The following is a 21,408-nucleotide window of genomic DNA, read 5'->3' as shown; positions in this document are numbered from 1 at the left end:
AACAAGATAAATAACAATATGTGTTTCTTACATGGTACATTGGTCATATATTGAAAATAATTACTCTCTTCAATGATGCTTTTCTTTTCTATCAAATAAGAAAAAATGTTTTTGTTTTTCATTGAAATTTAGTGATTCATAAAACTCTATATACTTTTCGGGAATTCCGGGATTCCCGAGATGTCAGAACAAATATCCCGGGAAACGGGAAATCCCGAAATTTGTCAAATCCCGGGATTTTTTGTCCCGGGATGGGCTTTCTGTATGTCACTAATTACAAATGAATAATTTTCCATGAATCATTTTTAATTTTTGTTGTTTGACATATTCGAGACCCACTTTTTGGGAAAGAATTTGTGAATTCATCATTTGTGAAATTTGCCCTTTCTTTTGTTTGTATTACATTTGTATTGTTATTACAAGCTTTGTAATAACAAACATATTCTGTACATTTTCAGAAATTACATCCGACGAGTTGATGTTCTTAAAACTTTGCGTGATCTAGAACCTAGCCCAGATTCAACAACACTTTACTTGTATCGCTTCAAACTCAAACGACGCCTGCTGCCGATCGATTTTCCACTGACAATGGCCTACTTCACTAAGCAACCCAGCTATGGATCAACCATGTGCATAACAGCCCATAAAACTCTAGTCTAGAGCATCCTCTCTCTCTAAAACAGTTTTCATTCTTCGCTGGACGATAAAGCACCGAGCCAGATTAGGACGATACGAGTCAAACACAATCGAGTTGGGTAATCGAGCCAACCATAACGAACGGGACGAAAGTCGACTATGGCTACGAAACAGACCTTACCTTACCTTACACCGCTTCCTCTCCGAGACTCTTCCGGGAAACGAACCAAAGCAGGACCGAACCGTGTAACCGTACTGAATATTTTAAGCGCATAAATTTGTATGATGATGAAAGATGATATCATATCGTATGACATATGTGGATAATTTCATATATTATCCTCTTACGGACGGTTTGATACAGTTTTTCCTTCAGGATCTGTGTTTTCCTTCCAATGTAGAGAGGGTATAAGGCATCTTTTTTGCATCATCTGGTGGTCCCTCGGTTACGAAGGTGCGGAATGGTGGTCGATGACGGTGAGGAATTGTGTGTTGGATTGTGCTACTTCTTTAGCTCCCCAAAAAAAAAACGCAGACTTAGAGTGCTTTTGTGAAGACAGGTAGATCACTCGGAACATGTGGGGCATAAAGGCGAAGCATGGCAATGAAAGGGAAGACATTCATCCGAGTGTGTACCGCACAAGAAACAATTTTTGACGGGCTCTATCTTCAAGTTTTATGAGTTTTCAGCTGGTGCTTTCCCTGACAACCTTCCAAGCCGCCACCGCCGCCTGAGAAGGCATCAAGCTGGATATACGAATATCTAAGCAGATCACTTTCTTCGTACCTTCCGGGATAAATGTTGGATGAAGAGGGGGGATATGTCTTAGCGGGGCGCTGAAGGATAGGTAGTTTTCTCCATTTTAAGCATGACTGATGAAGTCTTTTCCAGTTTTGCAAGAAGGAAAGTGATGGGTTTTCCACCTGTCGTAAAGGGGCTGTGGTTGAGTTTGAAGCCAAAGCTGGAGGAACAATCTGATTGCTCTCAGGATGAGCTTCTAACGACTGAACGAGTGTGGGCTGCAATGGTGTGGCCCCTTTTTTTCCGACTGGAGGAAGAATTATGGCCGTTGCGTGGTACTATTGAAGATATTTAATATAAAATTCATTTGTTTGATTTATTGTCATACCTTCATGTGGAAGCCGAGTGTGTGATACTGTGGATGATGGAGTCGTGTTATTCAGCTATCTAGGTTTTGAACAAGTTAAGAGACAAAAACTTTGGAATAAAGATGTGAGAAATATGACAAACTAGAGAGATGGCAGAAGTTCTGTTTCAATCTACACAACGAGTACCAATTTCAGTTAAATAGGTTTATTGTGATACAAAAATTAGGCTTTTATAAATTTCATTTTAAACTGCCTTCCTGTTCTTTAAGGTATCCCACTGAAACAGAGCCTTTTTGTCAGACTAGTTTTCCTATAAGTACTTTGATGGTTATTAATTGAGAGATTGCTATGCCAAAAGACTATTTTAGCATTTGTTTATCATGTGGCAAGCGCATATGTAAATACTTGGGAAAATCTAGAAAATTTTCAACCCTTCAAGATCCTTGACCGGTGGGATACGAATTCACGACCCTCAGTTTGGCCTTGCTGAATACCGTAACGGCCTTTACTTTGGGCTTCTTATTATTTTACCATAGTCTTGATATATTTTTCTCATTTCATTTAAACTTTCGAACAAATGAGATTTTGAAAATTGTTACACCAGACTCGATAACGTGACACGGAATTGTTTCATGAACCGTTGTTTAGTAATATCCAAGAGTTCCTATTTGCTCCGTAACGCAGGTAGATCACCTTTACGTGATGCGTTACGAGGTAAGATCTACCGGGGCAGCAGGGATGAAAGTTCATGGACTTAACGGACCCCTCAGGACCTCTGCGAGTTGGAGTGTTGCCCAGGATGTGGTGTAGTTCACATTGGGCTCTGATGAACGCGATACAAACGGACAAGGCATGGAACTACGAGTAGAAGTGCTTCGAGCACCAGTGGCGTAGCTAGAGTCTTTGGGGCCCGGTGCGGAGCCAGATTTGGTGGCCCCTCCAAAGGAGGTTTGCAAAATTATTTTATTACCAAACTAACACGTACTTTCAACATTTTTTCGAAAACGTTCAGTATATAAATTGATTAACTCATGATTGATTAATCCATTAAGATGGATGAATTATGAGTGACCTCATGAAAAATTCACGAGCTCAGGTGAGATTCGAACCCACGACTCTTGTATGCCAGACGAGTGCTTCACCAACTAAGCTACCGAGCCACTTGGCGATTCAATAACTCAGAAGATTACAAGTTTCTAATTCAAACTCAATATTTGTTAAAAAAAATCGTGATTAAATGGTCAAAATAATCTCTGCGTGTGAAAAATAACCCATACCAGTGAGTAACTAGAATCAAACATAATACATATATGAATTCATTGACCATCAACAGATTACATGTTGCTAAAGGCAATAAATTATAATAAATGCCCAAAGATCGAGCACCGCATCGCAACCTGATGATAGTTAAATCATGCATGACACATGTACCGGAAACGAATGAATTGAACAAGTTAGCATTGCTTTTTCTTTCCGAGTGATGATTGTTTTGATCGCATTTCACTGATCATTTAGAACGATTTGAGAACAATTATCATCATCGACTGAGAAAAGGCAGTGCTAACGTGTTCATTTTTTGTATACATTGAAGCTCACGGTGGTGCTCTTGGCTCACCCTCAGTGGATTTACAAATGTGCTTCATAATTACCTATTTTTTACAATTTATTTCCGTAAGATAAATGGTTACTTTGAACGGGATTGACTTTTAGATATGCATTGTCATCATGTATGGAAATTAAAAATCCGAAATTTTCATGCAGGCATGCTGTTCAGTGAAAACAATTCCCGAAAAAAGAGATTTTCAAAAACCTCGAGATACAAACCTCAACCAAACTATGTTAAAACTTGCTCCAATCATAAAATTGTGTTCGGCAAAAGTTCGTAGAATTGGATAAACTACTATATAGAAGTATTTCCGATAAATTTTGATGTTTCATTCGGTAGTTATGATTTTTTAAAACTTGAAAATAGCCCAAAAACACATAATTGATTTGAAGCACAATTAAATTTACTCTAAATTGAGTGAAATTTTGGCCAGAAGTTGATTTTGCAATGAAAAATCAAAGTATTGGTTGACTGGGGAGTTTCCAGACATTTTTGAAAATATGAATAGGTCTATTATAGAGGTATCCCTAGGAAAAAATTTCCAATTCTTTGAAAAATAAAACATGCACAGATTTTTCTGCAGTAAAATCTGGAACTTAAATTCTTGGATTTTTTCAAAACTTTTTGTAAACGAAGTCTTGGAAAAAATGTTGTAAGAATATTTAAAAGAATCCTTAAAAAACTGGTACAACCACTAAGGTGTTTTTGGGAAAATGTCTGCATTAACCACTTGAAGAACTCTTTGTAGTAATGAACGAATTCAAAAAGGGGTCACTGGAAAAAAAATGAATTACATATAATTTACTTGTATTTTTAAACGAAATCTCTCGAAACGTTTAACAAAAAATAAATGTTGATAAAATTCATGGCAAAATTTCGTATAAACTACTAGGAGATTTTTTTAATAAATATCCTTATAAAATATTAGAAATATTCTTATGAACTATTTAAGGTCACCCGACAACAAGTTTTAATGATTTTTGATTGGTTTTCTGGAAAGATTCAAAAAAATTATACCTGAAGAAATTTCGATTAACAATAAGTTTCATCGAGCAGTCATTGGGGATTGTTCAGTGTAAGTGATTATTGTAAGAATAATCAAAATACTTCCTAAAACAATTCCAACAAGTCATTGGTATACTTTGAAGCAGACACCCTGGAAAAATATCTGTAGTAATTTCTAAAGGATTGATTTTGAGATAGGGTAAAAGCACCGGTTTTGGCCAGGCTTAGAGAAAATGTCAGCCATATTTATATTACAAATATGTCAAATGCAAGCTTTCAATCCATATTATGAGTTAAAATATCAAAACTGAGCTAAAACCATCGTTTCGCTCCGAAAATATCGTTGGTAAATATAGGCCACCAAAACCAGTTTCGGCCAGAAACTTAACTTCGGTTCCTAAATTGGCCAATCACATTGATTTCTTATGAGATTGGCCAAATTAGGAGTACCCTGGCTAAATTAGGTGTATAAAAGTTAAAACTATAAGGAAAATTGATTGTTTTTCGTATGTTTTGACTCAATTCGGACGAGTAAATGAATGTGGCTCTATCATGTGGATGTGATCTACTGAACACAAAAGGTTTCATGCTGATTGGCTAAGTAAAACGGTTTATAATCCACTATGGCTACAACTGTTGTATGACCGAAACCGGTGCTTCTACCCTAAGGCTAATACTTTTTTTTTTTCTTTTGCCACCCCGACTTTCGAAAAATCGAAAATTTTGAAGACGAGACCAAAAAGGATTCATTGCTCTATTCAACCATATCAGGGTATTAACGTTATAAATTTCTAATAACACCATGGAACAACGACCCCTAGGACAACCTTGAAACCAAAGAGCGTATTATTCTGTCACATTTCAAGGAAAATAATGAAATTAGAACTTGTTAAAATTACTCTTTTTATGTATTTTATTTGTTTGCACCCCAGTTTGTTCTCTGAATATTTTTCCTCGCCTTGGGCCTCCCAAGTGGTCTGGAACATAAAAGAATATTAGTATTTGCATCAGTCTGACTGTTTAAATAAAAATCAAAATCTTTGGCTTACACATTTTACAAAATTCATTTGAAATCTACACTTTTAGGGCTTAACTCATTCATGATACTGAGAAGGTATCTGTATTATTTCCGAAATGAAAAACAATGATAATGGTTCAGATCGTAGGAAAATGTGTACAAGCTCAATGCTCATAAAAGCTCTAGATTTTTGGAGGCCTACAAACTGAGGTAGATTTGATTGGAAAAAAGAATTCATGAAATAAATATTTATAAATTCAAAGCCGTAATTAGTAGTTTTACGCCAGCCCAGTTCTGGTACTAACCCTAAACACGGACGTTCAGGGAGGCCTGCACACACAACTGAGACCCTTCATATCGAACTCATCAACACATGGACCGGGACCAACGGCTTTACTTTCCTTCCGAAGGAAGACGTGTTCAGAGAATTTATTCCTCAGAAATTCCCGACGGCGTCGACGGGAATTGATACCCGACCGAGAGGCAATCACGCTTACCACTACACCACCAACGCCACTTATCGAAGTCTCAGTTTTCTCATGAGTGCAATTGATTGAACAACATCAAGGAAAATAACTTACAAAACAAATATTTGTAGCGTGGTCCCCCGGGCCCCTCGACCCACTCTAAACCTAGCCCTAAAGTATTAAAAATAAGGGAGAATCAAGGGGCCCCTGTACATCGCTGATCCTAGTCTCCTCCAAAAAATTACGATTGTCATGTTCATTATCTCTTTGGGATCTTATAAATTGTCAGTTTCCACAAGCTATGTCGAAATTTTAATGTTATGAGAAATCCACCCTGCGATTTTGGGCCCCCAGGAGCTCGGGGCCCGGTGCGGACCGCACCCACCGCACCCCCCTAGCTACGCTACTGTCGAGCACATTGGGATCAACGCATCCTCGACTGTGACCCACGCTCTCTAGGTTTTGATGCACCTGGCCGATGCACCTTTCTTTTTTCTTTTTTTTTAGGAAACGTTACAATACTTACAATGCATTTAACCATCATTTAAAACTATTCTCATACAATTTATTTTTTATTATTCCATCGTTGTTCGCGAATCATTCCAATGAAATCTGACAAATCCCGTTTTGTTTTTTTTTTTTCAAACTGTATGCGATTCCTAGAGTAGTAAGCCATAATGCTACTTTGCTCTGAAGTTGATTATTTTCTATTATTCTACCAAGCATGTCTATGGGATCATTCATAACTATTTTTAACTTATTTGTTATGGTGTTTGATATCCAATTCCAAATAATGCTATTACTTCACAATTTTTAAACCTATGTTCAATAGTATCTGTTTTCCGCAAATATTACATAAATTGTTACTGGTACCTTTCACTTTTTATCTAATAGTTTTCCTTTGGTAGTATCGTTTAAAACTAAAAATACAAAGTGTTTAACTTCAGAACTGATAATTTTTTTGTTTAAGTTTTGCCATAATTGATCCCATGGTCTATTTGGAAATTTCGTTGAAATTTTAGGTGTAATACACTGTTTACTTAGAAAGAAATTATAGATTGTTCTTCAAGTTGTAATATTTATCTGATTCTCTAAAATTTAAGCCTCTCGAATCCAGTCACGCGTGTTTCTGGTTATCGATTGACTAAATTCTTGTAAAATCATAAAACAGTCTTTTTCATATTTTGACCAGAATTCAATAGATTTTTTATAAACAACGATTTAGTTTTGCTTTCAACGTCAATGAACCCTAGTCCACCCTTATCTACATCGAGATACAACTGATTAAGACTTACTCTAAATATTCCGATTTCTTTTATATAAAAAGTTCGTACAAGCTGATTTGATATATGCTAAATGAGAATTATTTGGAGAAAAAACTTGTGATTAGTACCACAATTTTGAAAGAATCAAATAATTAAAAATCCAAGTTTTTTTTGAAAATGTTGAGGTTTCTTTTTTGATGAATATTAATTAAATATTTCATGGTCTGTACCATTTTTAAATAGTTTAAATTTACCGTTTCTCCGAAGTTTTGAAAAATTTTAACCTCAAGGATATGGAGCGATTTGACTTCTGTCAAAAGATGCGGTCCAGTGCGACAATTGTTTAATCTCATGAAAAAGATTTCTTGACAGTCAATTTAATTTTAGCGAAATCGCTAAATTTATTTATGATATCTAAAATTGTGTCAAATTCTTCATCATCATGGACAAAGATGGTGATGTCATCTGCATAAGCGATAACTTTGTAAAAGATATTGCCTACGAGACAACCTCTAATACTATTACTTATTTTTAGAATCAGTAGTTCAATGTACAAAAAAAAAACAGAGCCATACTCATGGGGCATCCTTGTCGGACTGATGATCTGATTGGAATTTCATTGGTTAGAAATCCGTTGAATAAAATTTTGGATGAGGCTTTTCCATACAAATTCTTCAAGCAGGTTATAAATTCTATTGGAATTCCAAATTTCTCCAAAACCAACCAAAGAAAATCGTGATTTACACGATCGAAAGCTTTTTCAAGATCGAGGCTTACTATGGACCCTTTGAATCGTTTTGAGTTTGAAGCTTTGATAGTTATGTTCCTAATTTGCTTTAGATTTGTAGTATATGATATATTGGGCATACAAGCCGATAAGAGATTCGACGATAGGTTACATGCGATTGTACAAAACTTGTGCAAAGATTTTTTAATCACAATTCAACATACTAATAGGTCGTTTATCGTTAATTGAGCTTGATTCTTCTTATTTTGGTATTAAAGTAATTATACCTTCAGTAAATGAAGGATCTGGTTCTGTTCCAGATAAAAAACAGTTGAAAAATTTGACCAAATCGTGTTGTAGTTCCTCAAAGAAAACTGAATAGAATTCATACGTAAGACCGTCCGGTCTTGGGCTTTTTTTTTGTTGCTTGTTTCAATACTATTTCGATTTCTTTAATTGTAATAGGAGCATTGAGACGTTTGCGGTCGTCTGCAGTGAGATGTTTATCAATGACATTAACCCCTCTACCGGCAGCTTCATTTTTTACCGCAAAATTCAAATTCAAATCGTTATAACTTTTTTGTTTTTCAATATTTTTGCACTATTTTTTCACAAGCTCTCAAAAATCTCTTCTAGTTTTAGGATCTGTGTCGATATTGATCATTGGTCATCTGGTTTTGAAGATATTCCAAAATTCCAACCAAGAATATACAGCATGCTTTGTTCTTAATAATACAAAGAAACGAAAATCTTCTGGTGTTAGCAACCAAAGACAACCTTCCCGGTTGAAAAAATAGAAAGTATTAAGATGAAAATGTGAGTTATATACTGAATAATTCAACAAATAAAATAAAAAAATAATAATCTTATTTGTTCTATAGAAAAGAAAGAATCCCTTTTCAGTGTAATGAAAAATTGAGGCAGAAACAGTTTTTTTCAGTTTTTCTTGGCGGTGTAATTCTTCATGAAAAATATCATCCATTCCGACTTATACTTTATTTAAACCAATCCCATATCTTTTAATCAGATGTTTTAGAAAATTTGCAATTACTTTGATAAAAAATCTTTGTTTTTCCGATGCTTCGATTGAAATATGGGTTATCAAAGAAAAGGCTTATATGGTCATTTTCCACAAAATTGGCCATAATTCAAAAACGAAAAAAAAGTACATTTTATGGAATTACCTTCTCAAAAATATATTTTTGAAAGTTTTCCACTAATTGGAACATAGTTTTTCCGGCTTTTCTTTACGAATTTTCTCAACGGTGGAAAATTTTGTGGAAAACTTTTTCTAGTTAATATTTTTTTATTCCTGAGAAAATTTGCTTTCATTTTCATGAAAAAAAAACTTTGTTTCTACGATGATTCTTTCTTGAGTTATGGTTTTTCAAAGTAAGTTAGTGTCAGAGGAAAACAAAAAAATTCCAACTGAGTTTTCCGGGTAAATAAGCGGCCCTGAATTTTTCTCAATTTTTTTTATTCATATATTGATGAGCCCTGCCTGTGGAAAAAGTTTCATAAAAATCTGAGACACTTCGGCCTACTTTGTACGGAAAAAAAATCCCCTAACGTTTAGTTCGATTTCACAAAGAGTTTGCAAAAGATGGCCGGTATTATATAAGGTATTAAATTGAACTACCACTGTATCTGAAATATTTTACAGATTGAAACATATCAGCCTCTCACTTCTTTTCCTCTTTGATGTTTGTCGTTTTATGCCATTGAAATATAGTTAGTTTGAACAGAGAGCTTATCACATGTGCAAGTCTCAATGCGCGTCCTATCATTTCACCTACCCTTCCCAAAGATGGCCTCAGCCTAAAGAATTCACGTTGTTGACTAAGCCCAAAAAAGATAGTTCTGCTAAATTCCAAGAAAACTCGTTCGATTGTTGCCTTTCCACACTCCACTGTCGCTGAAGTTGATGGGAACCTGTATCGAGTAAACAACCGCATTACATCCCGTAACAACCTGTTCCCGTCATCACTGTGGCCCCCAGAAACTCAAAGTTCATTTGGCCACCTGTCCATTGCTCATCAGAGTGTTTGCGTATGCCCCCAAGGGGAGTCGTGTCACGGACATTCTAAGTAACTCATTAGATCTCAAAAAATATTGTCTTGCCAAACATAGGTAGCAACATTGTGACAATCTCTCTAACTCGTGATAAACCAGATATTTTTAAATCATAATAAAATTTATTTCATAGTTGTTATTCAATGATGAGGCAATATTTACCAATAATGAGAACATCCTCGACAACTGCAATCCAGGGCCTAGAGAATCGCTACGCACGTCGTGGGCGATTATTGTCATATTCTGTTTAAGTTGCGATAAACTGTTGTTGCGGATTAAAATTGTTGTATCAAGAATGAGAGAGGACAATGGCTTTGTTGCTGCATGTTGGTTCTCAATTGGTTTACTGCTTTAGAGCATGTAATGGATACATCGTGATCAATCTTTTGAGAACATCTTGAGCTTCTGCTGCAGGAAATCCGGAAAATTAATAGAGAAGTCACAACGTAGACATGAATCGCATCGCACCTAATACATGAACTAGTACTCTGAAAGCATTTATATATCTTTAAAATCTTCTCAAACCACACTTTTTCAAAACAAAGTTATTACGACACATCCCAAGACCATGGTATCTGATTTAATCAAAAAAGGCAGTAAACTTTTCACTCGGTCCATCGGTTCCGTTCCCCATCCCCGGCGCCAACCGAAATCTTTTTGGCCTTCCCTGTTTGTGAAACAATAGCCAAAATGGAAAACTTTCCAATCCTTGAAAGTGCCTGGCCGTAGAAAAATAAGAAGAAACAGTAAAAAAAAGCCGATGCCGTTGCGAATTTGTGTGAAGTACCAAGAAAATGTGTCTCAAACTTTTGCTGCTGCTGCTTCTGCTTCTGAGACCGCCATCTCCGAAGACCGATAGTGTCACGCCGGGATGTGCAAACTGCGAAAAAAGAAAGTGGGTGGAAAAGTTTTTCTGCATGTTCATAAAATAAAAATCGTCTTCGTTCGGACGAAACTCGGCGCATCGCGTTTGGGATTACGGCGAACAAAACGGTTCTGATCCCGGGACGGGGAGGCTCTGAGGCGAGGTATATATTGACTGTCATGTACGACACATGAAGGATAATGTTTTTTGTTGCAACTTTTCTCGGGAAAAGTTTTTCCTTCGCAACCAACTTGCTACCACACACTCGCAAAGAGCATTGTGTTCCAATTTGGAATTGATTGAGAGTGGGGAGGCAGATTTCCTTCTTAAACAAAAGAATCCAAAATTGAACCCGATGGTCGGGGAGAAGCAAAATTAAACTTTTTTCTTCTCGGTGCAGAAAAGTTGCCCCAAGATATTTGCAGATTGTCCTCGAAAAGTGAGAACCTTGGAAAAGAAACGGTATGAAGTTTGCACGGTACTCCGCAGGCCGTTGTTATCAGAAAAATATTTACATCATTTTTTCTTCAAAGTTGTCATTTTTGTATTCGTATATAGTGTGGCAGGTACGATGATACTCTATGCCCAGACACCTTCAGCAAGGCTTTGCTTTGTAGCCGTAGTTGCTACTCCGTGATTGATCGAAATAATCGAAATAGAACAAGGAATCAACAAACGAAGCTCGGAAGTAGCTTTCCATTTTACTTCGTTCATCTATTTGAAATTATAATCTTTAACAGTTTCAGTTACAGTTAGTTCTTATTTCAAAATAGATTCTTTAGGCTTTAAAGGTGAAAATACTTATGCAAACCTACATTGAATTTAGTTTGAATATATGTTCTTCCTTCTTTAATGAAGAACTGTGAAAATTGCACATTTTTGTCTGAGAATCAATGGAAGTATACTATGAAAATGGCCTCACTTCACAACAGACTAAGTCTTTTTGGAATTTTAGCCAGACATTCTATAGCACTGAGAACGACTAGTTACCACAAATTCGATGAAGATTTTCTATTTCTGACAATGAAAGTTTGGAGAAAACCGTGAACTACTATTCCACTCGTTGTTTACGACGCCTACTGCGAGAGGGAGGGAAGAGACGGGAATTGTGCCGCGTGACTTACTGCGATCCACACTCTATTCCCTTACAATCGATTTGAGTTTTTAAACCTTCCCCGCAAAGTGAACTGAGATTGACTGATGGCCAATTCCGGTTGATAAAGAGCTTTCAATTAATTCCATTACCTGCTAGAGTGAATCCCGGACCGACGAACGGGATATAAAATGGCTCCAAATTGATGACAGACATTACGTTTTCTCTTTCGATGAGTGCACGCTGGATTTTTCAGAGCGCAGACAGAAAGAAAGCTACTGGCTGCTGCAATCCGATCGTCAATTTGTCAGCATAATTGCGATTTAATTCTGGAGCTGTGTCTCGGAAAAGCCACACCGACCGAGAAAAGCGAACGGATCGCTCGGTGCCGGTGGAAAAAGAAAAACCCCGAAACCTTTAAAAAAGGGGGAACCTCCGATAATCAAATCAGTCTTTGATTAAATGAATCGAATATTTTTTCCACCCCCGAAGGATTTTTTTCTGGCTTTGCAACCGGAACAACCGACACAGACACCGGAATTCTCACTGGACGATTCGACGGATGAAAAAATATTGAACTGCGAAGAATCCAATAAATGGTAAAAGATGAATTTCATTAAGGCATAATTATTCATGCCGAGTTTAGCCAGCGGAACAATTGGAATCGGTAATACCTCTCGATGAGACGTGCCTTTGCTTCGTGCTTCGTGGCCGTTTCTCGAAAGGAATCCTGGAGGAAGAAATTGCAGGGCCGATGAAATCCTCGTTAGTCTCCTGCTGAGTGTGTTCCGGATTTCCAAATCCGGGCTTTTCCCCTCCGTTGTCAAAGTCATGATCCAATTCTAGCTGGGCGGGGGCAACTGTACCTAACTCTAACTCTGTAAGCCCAGGGGGTTTGGAGTGAAGAATTTTCGAGTTTTAAATTCGATCAGCGGAACATTCCTTCACGGCGAGTAACCACTTTGAACTGCGATTGAAAGGGGGTGGAAGACTCTATTGGAAAGTTTTTCGGGGGATGAGGTTTCGTAGGTTGAATTTTGGCGCGTCGCATCCATTGAGTGAACAATTGTTTGGGAGAGGAAAGCATTTTTATTTAACAGAGCTGGAGTCAGCTCATTTATCCATAATACAGGTCGGACTCGATTATCCGGAGACTCGATTATCCGGGGACTCGATTATCCGGGATTCGATTATCCGGAATTTTAGACTCGATTATCCGGAATTTGTTTCTTGATGTTCTTGTTTTTCAATTTTTATGCATAAATCTGAGATAATTTGGTATTGCAATATATAATATGGATGGTTTTGAAGTTTTGAACGTATTTAAACCCTCCTTTTTGAAAAAAGTGTTTTTTGTGCATGCTGGTCATTTTTTTGTTTTCTTGTAAAGACCCCTACTGCTCCTAGAAATAATTCCTGGCTACACCACCGCATCATATAAATAAAAGAACAAAAAAGATAATATTAAAGTTCTTTTATCGAAGATTTTAATTTTTTTTCTTAGTGATTCAATTATCCGGAGGATTCGATTATCCGGAGTGAAAAAAAAAATCGATACTCCGGATAATCGAGTCCGACCTGTATTAGGTAAAAAAATATGCATTTAAGGCAACGCATATGTAATTTGAAACGTTTTATACTCATGTATGTTAAGTATATTCCGAACATTGAATATTGTCTAAGCCAAGGGAATCTTGGTGACTAAATCCTGATATAAGGTATGTCTTCTCAAATTCATGAACTCCTTGGAGTAAAAGTATACAGTTTTATGGGTTAACTATGGCTCATCGGGCTTTAGCATTTCATTTCTTGTTTACGGTAAATCAACTACGATGATCTATTATGCTTTCTTTTGGAGAAACCAGTGGGCAGTTATCTAACCCGTTGAAGTGAGCTCCTGAGTACGCCCTACGCTTTAATATCCCGTCATGCGTTAGTAGCTTTGGGGAAATGACACCGGGAAGGTTGGTTCATGCAAGTTCATAAACAATCATTCGAACAAAAGAAGCGGAAGCTTGAAGATCAATCCTTTTAATCATATCAACTATTTATGAACTACTTCTGATACTTTTACTGTTTGTATTAAGGACTGTTCATTTTATAAAGTGGACACCTTGTGCATGCTGTATCTTTCTTATAATTCAATGAAATTTCAATCGGTTTTTTGCACATCGTTCGACTAGTATTGTACAATATTGTGATAATAAAAATTCTCCAAAATAATTAAATTTCACACGAATATGGAACAACGATTAGATCGGTCGATTTTTTGAGGTTATCAAAATCAATGATTGTAAGAAATTGGCTGGAAAATTCGATAATCTATATTTTCTATTTTCAAAAAAGGCTTGTTCTTCGAAAGCATCATCAATCAGAAGCCTGATGGAAAAAATCAAGTTATTTTTGGAGCAACAATTATACAGATATAATAAAATCAATTTTCCCGTATATTTTAAAGAAATTTTTTTAAATTTGATGGGAATTGTTATGAGTAGAATTTTTTGTGTAAAAGTACGTCCTGACGGAATTCCTAATATAGTATTAATATGAAAAATAACTTACGCCTTCATAGAGTTACATAGTAAGTCCCCACGTCACATACAAAGCACAACAGAAACACAATTGTTGTATTCTTAGAAGACCTATCAAAGTACATTGACAATCATCAAAATTGGCAACACTGCTGTAATAAAATCGATTTTATTTTCTACATATTATTTTCATAATATGTTATTCTGAGATAACCAATTGAAAAATTCGGAGAAAACTGTTTACAATTTGCTGTAGATCGATATATATATGCGTACATGATTTTAAAAGTATGAGACTTTTTAGTAAAACTACCATAAACAGTAAAATTTATACCTAAAACTGTAGTTTAATCTCACGATTTAGCTTTCGTTTATACTAATATAGTTTCTTTAGTAATCCAAACTAGTTTTGAAGACGCTTTTTACTTTTCTCTTTTGCTGGGAGTGAAAGGATGGTGTATCAGCAAATTTGGCCATAAATGGGTAAATCACTAAAGTTACCTAATGTCATAGAATGGTGGAATATAATTGATATTTTTAAAGCTTTACCTTTAGTAGAATAGTAAAGGATACAAACATACAATTTGTTCATAAAAGTAAGGATTTTTGTTTTGCGAAAAATAATGTTAAACTTTGACGGACAGCTTTTTTTAAGAGTTTTTGGAAAAACTATATAGCTCTTCAACCAAAAGCATTTTCAAAGATTTTATATTTTCATAGCATTTTAGAATAATAGGTCAACGATACACAGAAAACCGATTACGATTTTATCAATAAATAAAAATGATATAGCATAAACAAAGTGTCCACTTTATAAAATGAACAGTCCTTAATCTAGTTACCATTGCCAAATACTTAATAAAATGAAAACAAGTTACGCTGCTCTGGCTCATTTCTTCGCAGCGCAATTTCATTCCGTATTAGTGTTTACAAACGCACGTAGAGTGTTTATCCGTTAAAAATATGTTTTATTTTCGTTATTAGTGAAGGAATTTCAACTCAAATAGAAATAAAACGATAGTTTTACTATTTAATAAAATTACAGTCGTTGAATATGGTGTAAATGTGTACTGCGGGGTGTGAAAAGAGGGTGTCCGGGATTATGACCAAATGTCTCAAATCCGTACATTACATAATATATCCTAGTTAAATTAAAGTGAACGAATATTTTAACAAAAAAAAAAACAACTATAGAATGCATGAATGAAAATTAGACGAATTATGGTATAAAACTGTGTGATTTTTTATTACTACCATTGAACTCTAAGGAAGTGCAGTGCAAGGAATTCAAATACAAATTTCACTCATCATTCCTATATTTGGAGCACTGTGAGTCGCATAAATACTTCAAGTTTTATGATATACCTATGGTATGTAATTGAAATCTAACATAATTTTCGTTATTTTTGCGCAAATAAACCAATACCGTGATGCATCAATACCCGGACACTTAAGGCAATACAAAACATCAAACTCTGGTTTGAATATGTTTCATTCAAATTTAATCACAGTTCTGTCACGCAACACGTCATTTCATACAATAGCTTCATTGTAGTCTTAAACATTACTGAAAAAAGTTACGTTTTAACTTGAAATTCGTTAAATTAACATAGCATATCTTGTCTTTAAATCCGGACACCTTGAGCAGATGTTGTCTTCAAATCCGGACACTCTTGGTTCAAAATCCGGACAACTGTATTTCTTGGTCAACACGTATTGAAAATGAATGCGAATTGCATTAAAACTTAATTTTATATCACTTTCAAATCAATTTGAAACATGTTTGTGCCATACAGTGTTCTCAAGAGTAGCGCGTACGTAATAATTGTCACTTAGTTTACCTGAACTGGAGCGCCTTTTGCTCGAACAGCATATTAGATAGTTTTCCGGCATTGAGTAATATTCTGATCACTTATAATATTCTTGATACCAATTGTTTGAGTTCTTTGTATACACATTTACACGACTTTTAGGTTTAACTTTCCAAATATTAACACAAACACGTAAAACATAGGGCTTTTCTGTTATATCCGGATTTGAAATCACTTGTCTGTAAATCCGGACAGTCACTTTAAACACAATTAAGTATATATTCTCTGCATATTCCATTGCAACTGTATCGTCAAACTGAGTAAATATTATGCCGTTCACAATTTTGTACCAAACACATCATGAAATATATATTACAAGCACATTATCGTAAATCAAGCTTTGTTCGTGTGTGCGTCGGCTTTTTGATTGAAATCACATGCACAACAAAAAAGTGACATCTAATTGGAACATCACACTTGTTTTTATTTTTAATATTTTTTTGGCAATGGTAACTAGATTACAAATGATACTTATATGATAAGCAATGTTGGAGTTAAACTTAAAGAATAAAAACTAAAGTTAAAAGCTATTATTATAAGCTTTAAATAATGGATTTCATTGAAGTGTCCGGATATTGGTACTGTCCGGATTTTGATTCACCACGGTATCGAAACAATTGTCCGGATTTCGATTCAAAAGTGTCCAGATTTACAGACAACACTTGCAGCAGGTGTCCGCATTCAATGATTCATTAAGTAGTAGAACTTCAATTGTTTACGCATAATACTTATTGAAAATGGTATGTAAACGTTTGTCGCTGCCTCAATGTCCGGGTATTGCTGCATCACGGTAACATGCAAAATTAAATTATAGCTTGAAACTGTTTTTAATGAACTTGCTATCAGGATTGTTCATTCCCGTCCGAACCAAAAGTCCTCCTCAATAAAAAAAAAATCAAGATTTGCGATTGGTTCGATGTCCACGTGGTAGTCATCCGGCAAAAGAATGGATCCTTCGGAGAGCCACTGTATGCTGTGCAGTCGACCGAACAACGTCGACAACCTGGTGCAATACGACCGTTGAGATGGATACGTGCATTACTCGTCTGTAGAGGTGGGAGATTCGTTTGCCAATCTTGATCGGAGTTTCACCTGTAAGAGGTGCGTCGATATTGTCACTGTTTCCTCACATCGCACAAGCCATGGAAGCCCCTTACGAACCTCTCGTAGTAGTAATTCAGCACGGTTAGCATTAAGACTGTAACCGCTAGAAAATGAGAATGACAACCATCTGTTCAGTGAGAGCTAATGTAGGGCTTAGAACACACGCTTCTCACGCCGACGACCTGGGATCGAATCCCATCCCCGAGATAGCATCTCGATAAATCTGAACTGTCAGATATTAATTCCTGTGTGCTTGTGTAATGGTGAAAATATTTTATCTGGTGTCCAAATAACTTACAAACATTCGTGTTTTCCTTAAGCTCCAAGAGGTTTGTTTAACTACCGATCATTATGTCGAAGGGAAAATCTTTTTCAGAGAAAGTGAAAGGCCAAAATAAAGCATTTCGTCGAGAAAACGTAGGGATCCGAGAAATAGCACGCCGTATTGGTCGATCCCATCTAGTTGTGTTATCGTACTTGAAAAATCCCGCAGAATATGGCAAGAAATCGACTAAACCACGTAGGGGAAGATGGGGTGGGCGGTGCCTAAGCAATTTAATTTACATGTCAAAATCAAGAATCAATAAATCCTTTTGCGACGCAGCATGACATTTTTTGAAGCCTTGGGCATGATCAAAAAATATTACAGGTGTTGTACTTCTAAAAAAAAATTTATTTCTTGAAGCTTAAAAGAGTGATTTCTTATCACGATTATTTTAAGCGACGGTGTAAAACCGCCCACCCACGGAGTAAAAGCGACCACCTCGATTTTCGTTCATAATTTTGCGAAAAAAAAATATAAAAGTTCCCTGTTATTCTAAAAAGGATATTGTTTTATGAATTCTACATTGAATCACTTGGACATTGAATCATTTTAAGGGTTAATTAGTTCAAAAAACTTAGATATATACTTTTTATTACCTTGAGACACCCATATTTAGGAAAAATATGCGGATTTGGTGTGTATTTTTAACAAAATTGATTTTATTTTACTTGAATAGTAATGTACAATGTAGTTACAACTTTTAAAATGGTTTAGACATTTTATTTGATATACATTAGGGGTGGCGGTCTTACCCCATCTACAGTGGTCGGTTTTACCCCGCTTGCGCAATTTTCACAAGTAGGGCCTCATTTCAATGCTAAATATTTGCAATTCCTATTTCACTTCACTGAAGCATATTTCACATTTATGTTAGAGCACTGACGGGTAATTTGTTATGTTTTGACAAAAAAATCCCTTCCGAAATTCTTAAGTAAGCATCTGTTAAAATTAGATCAAATTCAGTATCTACGAGCAAAAACTTTGTTTTTGATATTTGTCATTGACAAAATAATGTTGGTATCACCCTAAATGCTTTAGAATGTCAAAAATCTTATGTTTATGCAAAATGCTTGGTAAACTTTCAAGAAAACCGCCATTTTCATGCCAAACTGGAGATGGTCCGTCTTACCCCATCGGGCGCTCTTACCCCGTCTTCCTCTAAATCTAAGCTTTCCGCTTGTGACAAACGTGAAATTGTTAGGATTGCTTCGAATTAGAGTTACTGTGCACGTGTTGTAGCCGTAGGTGCAGGAGCCTCATTGCTTGCAAGCGCACGAGCTCGCTGTACATTGTGAGACCTTTTTTGGAGCACCTCACTTTTCTTGAGATGTGTCTCAATGCGATCTCATGCGCTCCGTCACATGTGCTGTTTAAAATTCAACGCAATAATTGAAGTGATTACAAAAGTTTTCAACGAGGAACGAATTTGTAACTTTTGGATCGCGAGTCTTCGACCATACCATGTAGGCCATCTTTCATAATGAGGCGGCAATAGTTGTAGAGGCTCTTCGTCACTAAGCAGTTGATTCACAACTTGGAGACCGTTGGCGAGCCGTAGCGCCGAGCAGCGCATGAGACGAGTCTCCCCAAGAGAACATCACCTAGCACGTGCTTTTACAATTTTCGCGAGCCTCCGTCTAGCGCAGCACATTAGGATTCCGATGAGCTAGGAGACGGTTTGGTTGGAGGCTCGTCAGTACATTTATGTGCTCCTGAGAAATATGTAACTCTACTTCAAATTCAATTTGGAGATTAGTCGAAAGACAGTTCGCCAGGTTTTGGTCAAAAGTCCACACATAAAAGGGACCAAGAACGTGAAAGTTCAAAGCTTGAATCCCTCTCAAATTGAGAGACGGCTGAATTTTGCGAAAAATAACATGAATCGGCAGTGGGATACGGTAAGTAACCAGCATAACATTAAAAATTTACATATTTCAAGTGACTTAATGGCATATAGGGTAACCAATATATTTTGGACCCCCTGGGCCCAGTTTAAATCGAAAGACCAATACAATCCGCATGCCATTTGGAAAGATAGGACTATTCCGCACTTGCATCAAGCGTTTGTGCATGGAAAATGTGTTTATTTTATCTGAAATTAATTTAATTAAATCGGTTCATCCATGCAACCGTTACAACACGTTACAGACAGAAATTGAAGACGTCAGAAATTTTTCAAATGTAAACAAAAACTTTTTTCTAATTTCTGAACTAAAAGCGTAGAATTTCTTCGCTTTTCCATTGTCAATCGATTGATTAGACTATGGGCAAGCATATTATACAACCAGTGCCGTGGACTTTGTCGCCAAACGATAAAAATATGCCGGGGGTCCAAAATATATACTTTGAGGGTCCAAAATGTATTGGTGTGTCCAAAATAATGAAAAACAGTGCATCACAATTCAATTATTTTCGACGTCTTTTGGATCCTACATGACCGTATGGGCATTTTTATTTCGTAGAGGAAGTTTTTCTCTACATTTTGGTATGTTCTTTGACTTGGCTACGCTGTGCAATTAATTAATTGGGACAAAAATGTAAAATCACTTCCTTAGGGGGTCCAAAATACGACCGTTACCCTATGTAACAGAAATCACTAATATGGTCCAATTTCCATGCAGATTTTCAGCGATGAAAAGAAGTTCAATCCGGAAGGCCCCGATGGATTTAACGGATATTGGCGTGATTTGAGGAAAGACGAGCAATACTTTACGACTCGAAACTTTGGTGAAGGCTCATGCATGGTGTGGGCAGGATTTTGTGCATCTGGGAAACTAGACCTCGCTTTCACGTCGTTCAAAATGAATAGTTGGGATTGCATCCGAGTGCTCGAAACTGCAATTTAGGGTAAATAGGTATAATACGCCACATCCCCCTCCCATAAGCAAAAACGGCTCTATCGGAGTAGCAAATGCATTAATTCTATGGTTTTTGATGTCATGGTGATATTTATTTAGTTGGTCATACTCTTTCTCTTGTCAGGTAGCTTCTAAAAAGTGTACAAGATGTTTTTTTTTGAAAACGGTCCAAATCTTGACGTTTCAAAACGAACCGAACATAATGCCCCTCCCGCAAAAAAAAATTCCACAGCGTTGAAGAAATGTTTTCAAGGAGAATTCCACCACTTGCTAAGATTAAAATGTTCATTAGCAGTCTTCTTCCGGTAAAAGTTTTTGTTATAAGTACAATAGTAAATGATGGTCTTCATATACAACGATGCTTGCTTATCGGACACAAAATTTTACGCTAAAAAACTGATTTTAGATATTTTTGGAATTTTTATTAGTTGATTATACTTCTCAAGGATCTAATGTGCGCAACATCATTTTTTCGGGGATATTTAGGTTATGTAATCATATTTGCATGTTTAAGAAACCTCAATTCCTTGAAAATGGGTTGGGGCACATTATCCCAATCTTTCCTATGCGTAGATTCCGCCGCAAGAAGTTCACATTTGAACAAGATAATGCCACTATCCACACTAGCAAGGAAACTTAACAGTGGATAAAGGACCGTAAAATCAATCTTCTGGACTGGCCTGCTTGCTTTCCAGCCCTCAATCTCGTCGAGAACCTTTGTGGGTTTCTGATTCGTTGGATGCCGTCTGATGCCGGAGGGAAACAGTATACAAGTGTAAGTGAGCTTAAATCAGCCATTCTGGAGGCTTGGGTAAATATTGAGAAAAATGTTCTACCAAACATGGTAAACAGTA

This window comes from Aedes aegypti, chromosome 3, assembly GCF_002204515.2.
Source record: "Aedes aegypti strain LVP_AGWG chromosome 3, AaegL5.0 Primary Assembly, whole genome shotgun sequence".
Taxonomy (NCBI): domain Eukaryota; kingdom Metazoa; phylum Arthropoda; class Insecta; order Diptera; family Culicidae; genus Aedes; species Aedes aegypti.
This window is presented reverse-complemented; position numbering follows the sequence as displayed.